Here is a 12,110-nt window from a genome sequence, read left to right on the forward strand (position 1 = left end):
ACATTTTCATATAATGTTTAACAAAAGCATGCAATGCATCATCTTTGTGGGCAAGGAAATAAAACCAAGTATACCTAGAGTAATCATCAACAGTAACAAACCCATATGACTTGCCCTCATGCTAATAACATCAATAGGTCTAAACAAGTCAATGTGAAATAATTCAAGTGGTCTAAAATTTGGTATCACTTTTTTTTATTTAAAAGAACTTTTTACTTGTTTTCTAAATTGACATGCATCACAAACTTAATCATTTTAACAAAAAATCTTTGAAAGTTCAATAACCAAATCTTTTTTTTTTAACTCTTTGGAAAGGTGTCCATGCTAGCATGTCTTAGTCTTCTATGCCACAACCATCACACACACCATTGGCTACAAGACAAGACTCATTTTGCATATAAAAATCATCAAGAAAAATTACTTATGTCACGACCCAAAACTCCCATCGAGCCCGTAATAATCGCCGCGACTTCCCGATAGGCACTCATTACCCCAAATGCCGATCAGAACCCCGCAAGGCTTAGCATCAGCTTTCGCATATCCCCGGTGAGCGACAGTTATTAAATCTTGCATTTCAAGAAATCATAATTCATTTCCAAATCAAATCAATAAAATATTATTTTTTCGCTCACAGGGGCATTTTCGTCATTTTTTTTAAATACCAAAACCCGCCAAAAACATGGTGTAAAAGCTAAATATGTTCATACATATTTTAAATCAAATAACTAAAGTATAAAATTACTTTGACAATGACACGTGGGCCCCCAACTAACCAATAAGATGCGAGTCTATGAACCTATAATTTTGTCAATGCAAGGCTAACTGAAGTCCTTGATGCAGTCGGTTATCTACCGGCTATCCCGAACCTGAAATGTGGGGAATTGAGGGTAGTGAGATTATAAAATCCCAGTGAGTAAACAGACACCGTCTAAACTATCTAAAGGCGAGTAAATTGAGACAATTAAAAAATAATTAACTTCAGCAAATTTTTCACATCACGAATATTCATTTCAACCAAATAATCAATATGGCTCGTGAATTACTCAAAACTTAGCTCATGCCAAATCCTGTACTCGGTGACACCTGGACCAAGGGTATCCAACCGAGCCCGCCAAGGCTGTTAAAAATTCATATTTCGCATAAATCGTATTTTTATTTTGAAACATAGCCGTTCCTTGGCATTGGCTGAGTCTCACTCCCACGCGGTGGTCCACGTGAAGTGCACTCAAAAAGCCCACCTCAGGAGATACCCTACGCGCCTCTACGACCAAGGTGAGAATATAAAGGAGTTTACCGTGCCCCTCTAATAGGCTGGCCCACGAAACCCCCCACCACTGCAGTAGCTAATCTTTTATCTACCACCTGATTTATAAAATCTTTTTCTGTATGACATGGCAATTTATCGCAACCTAGCCTCTTAAGGCTAAATAAAAAGTACAAATAATTCTAACACCAAAATCAGTTTAGCCATTCATGCTCATTTATTGTCATAAGCCATTCAATTTAAAACCATAATTTACAATACAAGCAGGCAGTCTCCAATTACTCTATTTTCAAAACCAATATTCGATTTTTCAAAAAATTTATAAAATCACAATTTCTCTTAAAACATAGCAATTTATCATTTAAACCCATTTTCCATAAAATCACACAATTGTATAAAACTACTCTAGATAATTAAGACGATAATAAGTTTACTCACAGTTTCCGAAAACTAAATTCGGGTACTCTAACTATTACCCCTCGGGTGCGATTTCTTTACCCTTGCCAGAGGATTCGCCACCTTGACAAATTGCACAATTAAGAGGTTTACTACTTTGGTACTAAATCAAAATAAACTAATTTATACTACTAATGCATGATATGAAGTGCAAAATGTCTAAATTTTGCCTAAACGAGATGTTAGCCTATTTCGATTTTTTACCCGATAAATCGATATACGTGTCTGTTTAAACTCTAAATTAATTTTTTTCAATTTCTATACCTCAATTGCACCCAAATTGACTTAATGTTCCTTAGTGTGGTGTAAATTATTAGTCCCGATAGCAAATTACGAAAATACCCCTAGTGGGTAAAAATTCATATTTTTACTCTGAAAATTCTCATTATTTTTCTAGGCTCATAATTCATCATTATTCATCATAATTCCTCAAATAAACATCAAGATCAGCAATCAATATTCCCCTAGAAAATTCAGCATAATGGGTTTCAATGGGAGAAACTTATTTCTCTAGCTTATTTTTGCTATATTTCAATATAACCTAACTAAAATCACTTAATTCAATTAAAATCAACCAAAACTCAAGTTCAAAACTCATCCATGGAGGTTTGGCCAGCATGGGTGTCTATACCCACTTTCTAATTTTGCATGGAAATGAGAAAAAAATGCATGGGTAGTGAAAATCACAAGGAAAATCAATGAAATTACCTTTTTAATTGCTTGATTTCTGGATTTCTCTTGATTTTCCCCAAATTTTTTCTAGCTAGGGTTCTTATTTCTTTTCCCCCTTTTTCTCTCCTGGTTTGGACAGCTGAAGAAGATGAGAATTCTAGAATTTTGACATTTTTAAAGGCTAAAATAATATAATATTATTTTATTCATTTTTTTATTAATTCCTTAAATTCTAGCCATCCATTTATTTCCAAATTTTCACCATATACTTGTCCCACATATCCATAGCTTAGATACAATTCTCAGACTTATCCAAAGTCTTGGTAGAGTAATTTTTGAAATTTACACTTTTACCCCCGTAAAAGTCAAGAATTACATTTTTGCCCCAAAAACTGAAAAATTGCCCATAGACATATTTTTCATCCCTTATACTCATACCATTCTCCAATTTGTCAAATTTGATCTAAATTCTCTCAAAATCTCAAATTTTGTCCGTGGGTGGAAAAATTATGATTTTGCCCCTACACTCCAAAAATCACCGAAATTAAACTTTTTTACTGCCAAACCCTCAAATTATACTCCAATACTCAAATCATACTCCAATAAGTTAAATGGGGCCAAAAAAAATCTTTTCTCAAAATTCTCATTTTGTCCTTAAGTGGCAAATGATCATTTTGCCCCTGGATAGTGAAAATTTCGGTTTGACTCCAAATTGATCCTCGAACTCCGAATTACCATTTTGAGTCATCCCTGAACTGTGAAACTCTTAATTTCACCTTAAAATTCCTATTTGAATTAGTTCAAGGCTTAATCGACTTAATGGTACCATTAGGGGCAATATCGTCTTTTAACGATTCCTCGAACTTCCTAAACATGCAAACATTCTATTGAGCATGTAAATGACGTCGTAATTATTTTATAAAACAGGGTTTGATAACTTAAACATTTTCAAATCTTTTGCCAATGAATACAACTTTGTTAGTGCCAATTTCAATCACATGGCATATATGACAATTAAAGCAAATTCTAAATCCTTTGTCACAAAGTTGACTAAAGCTTAACAAGTTATGCTTTAGACTTTCAACAAATAAAACATGCTTGATTATAGTTTGAAAAATGTTACCAATCATTCCAATTCCTTGGCTGATACTTTGGAGTTATAACCAAAAGAGATACTACCGTTTTTTTTTCTATCAAGCTTGATAAACAAATCTTTAATTCTAGTCATGTGCCTTGAGCAACCACTATCCAAGTACCAAGGCTACTTCTCTTTTGGTTGAGCTTTCAAATATTGTTTGTTATGCTCTTGCTTAACCTACAAAACAAGTTTTTATTTCTTTTTCAAAGGTACCTAAACTTTGATGGGTCGTTGAAGGTTAGTTAACACATGAGAACCTTTGGGTAACCAAACCAAATTGGTTTTGAAAGGGTTATATCCATCATGATAGCAATCATAAGACAAATGACCTTTCTTGCCACACACATAGCAATAACCCAAAAATGCATTGATTTTTTTTCTAAAATTTACATTTTTTTTTGTTTCTCTTCAATTTTCATTTTTAGTTTTGAACTTTCCTCCATTAAGATTTTAAGTGCAAAATTTTCATTTACTACTCTTTGTAATTCAAAATTTTTGCTTTAAAATTCAAAGTCTGTTTTGTAGTGCTCAAGTTCTATTTGAAAAATATTTCTTAATTAACAATAAAATTAAAATCATGCTTAATTTTTTTCAATTCATCATCTAATACCATAGTTTTCTTTCTCATAGCTTTATATTTGATGCCAATTTTTCAAATTCAGCATATAAACAATCATATTCATCTTGCAAATCATTATAAGAGACATCACAAAAATTAGATGTTACCTCACATTCTTCCTCTCTTGCGATCAAGCAAAAATTTCTTCTTTCTTCCAATTTTTCTTTTTCTTCTTTTGAGCTTAAGGAATCATTGTCAAACCATGCCACCATTGCCTTTTTTGGTTTCTTCATCTTTTTTGAAGATTCTTCATTTAGTAATGGACATTTTAATCTGAAGTATCCAAGTTTTTTGCATTCAAAATAGATCATTTCATCCTTCTTGCTAAAATCACCCTTGTGTTTTCTTTTTCAAGTGTAACCTTGATCTTTATTAAAATTTCTTGTCCCAAACGTTCTGCCTTTTTGCCCCATTAACTTTCTAAATTTTTTGGCCATCATGGCTAGCTTTTTATCATCATCACTTGACAAATCTTCTAATTCTTCCTCGAGTGTGCTGATCTTGAGTGCAAGATTTTTCTTTTTTTCTTTGGCTCTTTTCTTTTCGTCTTTCCTTGATTCTTCTTCCATTTTAAGTTCATGTGTGAAGAGTAAACCACAAATTTCATCAAATGTGACTACATTAAGATCCTTGGCCTCTCGGATAATAGTGAACTTTGGTTTTATGTTTTTTGGGAGGCATCTAAGAAGCCTTTTTACTAACTCATGTTCAAAGATGATTTTTCCAAGTTAATTGAGCTTGTTTGTAATATTGGTAAACTTATCACACACAGTAGTGACATCTTCATCCAGTTCCATTTTAAACATTTCATAATTATAGGTAAACAAAGCAGTTTTGGACTCCTTTACTTGTGAAGTCCCTTCATGAATGACTTTAAGTTTATCCCAAATCTCTGTGGCTGTAGTACAGCTAGAGATTTTGTTGAATATTAAAGGAGTCAGTGTACAAAGAGAGTGTTGATGGCTTTAAAATTTCTTTGGACCTTTTTTACTTCAGCTTCAGTCCACTCAATTCTTGGTTTAGGCATTTTCTCACTAGTAACAAAACTAGGTGAGGTTGGAATATTGGGTCCTTCCATGATAACATCTCACATTTCACAAGCAAGGACTTTAATGTATATGGACATCCTAATGCTCCAATAAGCATAGTTTGATCCATCAAATAGAGTAACCCTATTTGTGGATTGACCCTCAACAACAACTGACTTTTGTAAAGCCATGTGAATCTTTCCTAAAGATGTTAAGCCTTAAATTTAAAGGTATGACTCTGATACCACTTATTGTTCCTAACGGAGTGCTTGAGGGGGTGAATGATAAAGCCTTTTAAAATTTTAAGTTCAGCCCTTTTTGAATGATAAAGTCTTTAACCGATTAGAGGAAAATGAATGGAAAGCTTGTAGTAGCTTAAAGACACCAAGTAAGGAAGGTAAAAAGAAGTGGACAATGCAAGACTATTTATAGTGGTTCGGTCTCCTTGACCTACATCCACTACCTTGATCTCCCAATCAAGGATTTTCAACCCAACTTCACTATACCAATGGAATTAACAACTTTCACAAAGCTTTTACAAGGTAAGCTCTCAATCCAAGCTCTAATCCTTTACAACAAACTTTAGAGTGCTTCCTACACTCTAATTTCTCAAGAAAAAAAAGAAAAAGAAAATTTTCCCTCTAAAAGCTATTCCAACGAGATTAAAAATACTCAACTCAGAATCTTGCATTATTTTATTACAACCACACTTTATGGTAAGAGTAGCAACTTTAGCTATATTAATGCACAGGACTTGTGGTTGATGGAAGTACTATTTAATGACATTCTATTGAATGTTGGGACATAAATGGTTGAGAGAATTAGGGCAACCTTCCTGGAAGATCAGACCAACTTGCCATATAGCAACATTATTACAACTCTGGTGAAAAAGAAGTCGATTTAGAGTGTAAGATTCCAAGCAACTTGACCAAAAATAAAGATCAGGGAATCTTCTTAGGGAGTGTGTTGAAAATGGGTTACAAACTAGAAAGGAATGAATGCATCAAAACCACAAGTACACCACTGCCTCCCAATACTGGAAGTCCTTCCAAACCTTTCACCCTAATTAACCAACCTTCCCACCAAGGTGAAATGGTTTATAATCACCTTAGGAAGATTGATGGTAAATTAACTGAATAAGCTATGAAGATAACAAAGATTAAGGAAAAACTTCAGCAACTTGAAGCTCTTTTACATCAAGCCAAGGAAACAAAATCTCCTACCTTTGAAGCTCTAACTACTACTACAAGTTTGTCTAGTGCGAAAACTACTATAGAGTAGTTTGAGGACCTTAGTGCTAATCACAGGGAGAAACTGGAAAAGAAATACTTAAAAATAAAGACATGTATCAAAATAAGAATAAGGATTCTAAAAAGGAAAAAGACGTGCAAAAAGAAAAAGAGCCAACCACAGAAAGGAATGAACTATAAGAAACAGTTGAAGCAGGACAAACAGGTGAACCAGCAAAACTGAATGAAGGACAGTCGCCAGTTGAAAAGGGAAGCAACAATTCTTCCACAAAATTAGAATAGATGAAAGTATCTCAATTCATCAATGATCTGCTGAAAGGGGCCAAAGTTGATCAGGAAAAAGAAAGGGCAAGAATGGAACAAGAGGTTCAGATGGCTTAGAAAAAGTCTGAAAAGATTGTCAATCAACCAGTCCAAGACAAAAGGAAAACAATAGCTATTAGACAGACCTCTTGAAAACCTACTAGTAAAGGCAAGAAAACAATGGCTACTAAAACCACAACCTTCAAAAGAAAAAAATCAGCCAAACTAGGCTTAACTTCCACTCACCAACTTTTGAAGTCTACAACCCCCCAGATTATCTCATCCACCTCCTCCTATTCATTCTCATCATTTAACCATTCATCCAACTCCTCTCCTAAACCCCTCAAAGTGCATTTTGGCACTGATGAATCCTCACCCTCCTCATACTCAAATTAGGACCTTCTTTTGCATATTGATAAAAAACAGAGAAAAGTAGAAATGTAGGAAAATATAAGTAAGAAGTAAGTTGTAAGTTGGTAAGAAAGACAGGAAAGATAAACTCAATCTATAAGATATGCCTTTATTGCCTTTGTTCTGGTATGTTTTATGTGTGTTTTGTAAGACAATGTTTTATGCTAAGCTATGAACAATTGTTGAATACTTATAGTTTTATGATGGAATTGTGTTTATGCTTATGTGGTTTATGGTTTCATGATTGAATGCTTTTAAGCTTTTATTTTCCATACCTACATATTGGATAATTTATTAAGGCACACATTTAAAGGGAGCACATATTTAGGGGGAGCAATCCCCAAATCTGTACATAAATTCTTTGAAATAAACATTACACTCTTAATCTAGAAGTGTTTTGTCATCATCAAAAAGGGGGAGAATGTTGACTCCATACGTTTTTTATGATAACAAAACATTCCTCATTCTTTAATGTCTAACCTCATTAATTAAGTGTGCAGGATAAAGTAAATTCCCTTAACGAAATGAATGATTAAAAGCAAGATCATATAATAGATAGGGTAATCAATTAAAGTGAGAAAAATGGAAAGAGCTTGTGAAAATAGGGCTTTTGTAACTGATTATCAAAAAGTCTTAATCAGTTAAGGAATGGCTAGGCTATAAGTTAAAGCAAAACAAAAAAATGTTAATCGGTTAGCACTAGGCTTAAATGATTAAGAAGTGCTGAACAAAGCAAAACAGAGGTTTGCTAATTGATTAAAGCATGGTATTAATTTGTTAGAGCATAAGACTTGAGGAATCTCCAAAGTACCAAAATTTAAATATAAAGTGAAGATGACCATTGAATGGAGCCAAAATGATGAAGTGTAAATTTGAAGAATTTTTAATTGATTAGAGCTTGTGTTAATTGGTTAAGGCTAAAGGAAATGAAGCTCCAATCAATTAAGGGGATCGTTAACAAATTAAAGAAAGTCTACTGAAATGGAGAAGGCTTAAGACAGAGACTTCTAAATCGATTAAAGCCTCCTATAAATGGTTAACGCTAAGTAAACAACAGCAAGGTAGGAAAGCTATAATCAATTAAAGCTACCTATAACTAGTTAGCCGAACTCTATCTGTTTTTTTGAATTTAAGCACTAGAGGATAAAATTGTAATACTTCGTACTTTGATATGGTCATTAATAAAGCTTATTGGATGCCAATTAAGACATAATAAGGTATTTTGGGTACCAAGGAGACAAGAAAAAAAATTTAGAATAAAATAATATTTTATTATTAAAATAATATTAAAATATTAATATTTTATTCAGTGTCAAAATCAATCATGAAGAAGGATCATATGGTTGATCCAAGTGGGGGAGAAGAAGTACGAATGAATTTTGGAGATAAATGACGTAAGTGAAATAGGGGTGTTTTTGTTAAGTCAAGCCAGCGCGGATAAACAAATATTTTAAATATTAGCGAGATACCGTGTTGAAATACAATTTCGATATTTTGATGGTATACGTATAAAGGAAGAAAGATAGATGAAAAATCAAAATTTTAGACGTGTCGGAAAGACAAAATTTTAAAATATGAAAGTTGGAAGATTATGTAGTGAAATTAAATGGAAGAAACAAAATAAACAAATAGTAAAACAATATTACAAGTATATATATAAAAAAAAAAAAGAGAAAGACCAACATGGGCAGCCACCCATGTGGTCAATTAAAGAATCAAGACATATTTTTTTATGGTGGTAGGGGCTGGCCAAGTTGGTAAGAAAGAATGAGATAAAGATGAAAGATAGAAAAGATAAGAAAGAAAAAAGAAAGAGAAGTCAAAGTCAGTTAAGTGAAGAAGAAAAAGGAAATAGAGAAGTCGGTTGGGAAAGAGAGCAAAAAGGAAAGAAAAAGAACAAAGGAAAGAAAAAAAGAAAGAGAAAAGTCGAGCGCTGAGGAGGAGAAAAGAAAGAAAAGGAAGGGAGAAGGAGCTAAATTTGAGGGGGCGATTTTGCTACCATTTAGAGAGGAAATGAGAGCTATTTTTCTTCCATTTTAAGGGTGAGATGAACACCTTTAGCTGCTGATTTTTGAAGTTTGAAATGAGCAGCTTTGGCTACTAATTTTTTAGGTTTTGGCTATCGATTTTGAGGGTGAGAGGAGCAGCTTTAGTTGCTGATTTTGAAGGCTGAAATGAGCAACTTTGGCTACTGATTTTTGAGGTCTTTTGCTGCTGGTTTTGAGGGTGAAATGAGCAGCTTTGGCTGTCGATTTTTAAGGCTGAAATGAGGAGTTTAAGCTGCTGATTTTTGGGTTGAAAGAAACGGGAACTTGCAATAGGCGATGAGAGGGAAAAAGAGGAAGAAATTGTGGTCGGTATGTGAGTGTAAGAAAGGAAAAAGAAAGAGAAGAAAGGTGTTGCTGACCGACCGAAAAGAGGAGAAAGAGAAAGAGAGAAAGGAACGGGAAAAGAAAAAAAGAAAAAAATGGCCATAGCCCAATAATAAAAGAATGGGCATGGCTTAATAGGAAAAAATGGGAAGAGCCCATGGAAAGGGCCCAATAGCCACAAAGAAAGAAAAGTCCAAGAGAGAATAAAGGTGGAAAATTGGGCTTGGACTAACCTAGCTCAAATAGGTAAAATTTTTCTTTGCTTTTGTTGGGCTTATTATGAAGTTGGATTATTTTAAGCTAGCCACTTGTTTAGTTAAATTTTTTGTTATTAGTGATATGAATTAAAGTTAAATTATTTTAATGCAACAAAAAAAAATCCTTATGATGTCTCATGGGATTAGAGCAAAGAAGAAAATATGAAATTGATGAATAGTGCTCAAGTGTAGTTAAGGAATTTTGAAATGATTCGTTGTGAAGAAGCATTGTTGTCGGAGGAATTTATTTACACAAGTTAGTTGAAAGTGTTAAGTTGAATGGTATATTATTTGGAAGAAATAAAGAGGAATAATATGGGTTGAAATTGAAAAATAATTAGGTAGATTCAAAATGACTGTGGTTATCGTAAATATAGTTAATACTGTGGAAAAATAAGATGGATTTGGGTGGAAGTTAATTAAAAGGTTGAAATAGGTACGGGACATTATAAATAAGTTGTCGATGTTATAATTTAAGGAATTACATAAGCAACGGATATAAGTAATTTAGTAAAAATGCCTTAAGATGTGAGTTAATTGAATATGATTTCATGATAGGGTGAGAAACAGAGGTGGGATTGATGCACTAAATATATTGAGTTTGGATTATTGTTAGGACATGTTAAAGTAAAGTTAGAATACTGTGGTGGCGTGCCGGAGGGAATAACGAGCAACCGGCAAGTAGAAATAGCTAGATACACCTTTGAGCTAATAGCGATGTAACATCCCGCTATCGTAAGGTGAGTGAACATGCACTAAAATATTTTGGATAGATGTACATATGTTCGATTGAATTACTTGAACTGTTTAAATTGTCTTTTCTGCAAAATGCATGGGAACAAGCTTTTAGTGAAATGTCTTTGTGATGTGAAACATGATTGTAATGAAACTATATACCTCTATATGATGTTGATATGTATGTAAAGATATATGATGTCTATTGTTAAGCAAAGTAATTTTGTATAATGGATGTAACCGTGCATGTGCGGAGTGGGCAGTGCACATGCCGGTTGAATGATGAGGTTTAGATAGTTACACCCATGCATGTGCGGAGTGGGCAGTGCACATGCCGGTTGAATGACGATGTTGTGATAATTACTACAGTGCATATGCAGAGTGGGCAGTGCACATGCCGGTAATGATGCATATGAGCTGGGTGATGTGATGGAGGTGTATGTGCTTATATATATATACATGATTACTATATAGATATGTTTGGATTTAAAATGTGATCGCATTGACTGTTGATAGCTTGAGTATTGTCAATGTGTTCAATTTAATTTGCAACGTGGCAAGAGTGGATTTTCCCAATGGCAGTGAATACTCCTTGGATTTTATATGGCTAGAATCTCGATGCAGAAAAAATACCTTTTTACTACGGTGAGAGTCAATCTATTATGTTTGACTTACTTGAAGTTTACTAAAGCTTTCACTTCTCAACTTCTTTCTTGTTCATGAGTCTTTCGTTATTAAGTGACTAAAAAGATCAAGATTTGAAATAAAGGGTTTTTAATAAGGGTTAAGCTAAACTGCATTGTTTTGAACTTAAATGCATGATGATTTTTTTTAAAAAAACCTTCCTTAATGTTGCTTGTTCCTTTCCTATGTTCACTCACTAAGTTTATACTCACATTTTCAACTTCATGTTTTCAGATTCAGTGGTGGTTGATACGTAGATTGAGGTGTCCGCGTACCCCCATTTTTTGGGTAAGTATCTTGACACTCAATAGTCACATCTTCCATCCAGAGCCACTCCGCTGACGGTCAAAGTCTTTGTATATTTTTAATGTGAATTGCAAAGATATATTGACTAACTATCTATGTATGATTGAATTATGATGCTAATGTGAGCATTCACTTAGGTTTTATGAGTTGCGTTGGAAAAATCGACATTTAAACATTATTAAGTTTATTCTAAAAGAAATATGCTAGATAGATGGGTTAATATACAAGTGCATATTGAGAGGCTTGCTTGGGCCTAGTGGACTATGCCTATTGGGTCCTTGTGCCAGTCATGGCTCGGGAACTGGGCTGTGACAAAAATAATGGCTAGAATGGTTTTAAAGTTGTCTTCAACAGCTAGAAATTGTCTCTAACAGAGAAAATCTGACTCCCCAAGTATAAATTAAAGCCTCAACAGTCAAAAAAGTAAGATTGAATGAGAAGAGAACCATTTTTATCAAAAAGCTAAATGTTCTTCACTAAAAACACTTGTCCTTCATTCCAATTCCAGATAAGTGTTTGAGCTTGATTGTAAATCATTCCAAATTAGTAAAAAGTTCTAATTGTACTTCTTTTTCTTTTCTTTCTTGAGAAATTCGAATGTGAGAAGCACTCTAA

At 33.7% G+C, this 12,110-nt stretch overlaps 1 long non-coding RNA gene across 1 annotated transcript; it reads left to right on the plus strand.

Annotated features, from left to right (window-relative positions):
* Positions 11,008 to 11,673, plus strand: LOC108662248. Its single transcript, XR_001928068.1, has 2 exons — positions 11,008 to 11,150; positions 11,424 to 11,673. It is a non-coding gene; the product is annotated as an uncharacterized LOC108662248 (long non-coding RNA).

The sequence above is a fragment of the Theobroma cacao genome, chromosome 1, assembly GCF_000208745.1.
Source record: "Theobroma cacao cultivar B97-61/B2 chromosome 1, Criollo_cocoa_genome_V2, whole genome shotgun sequence".
NCBI classification, from domain to species: domain Eukaryota; kingdom Viridiplantae; phylum Streptophyta; class Magnoliopsida; order Malvales; family Malvaceae; genus Theobroma; species Theobroma cacao.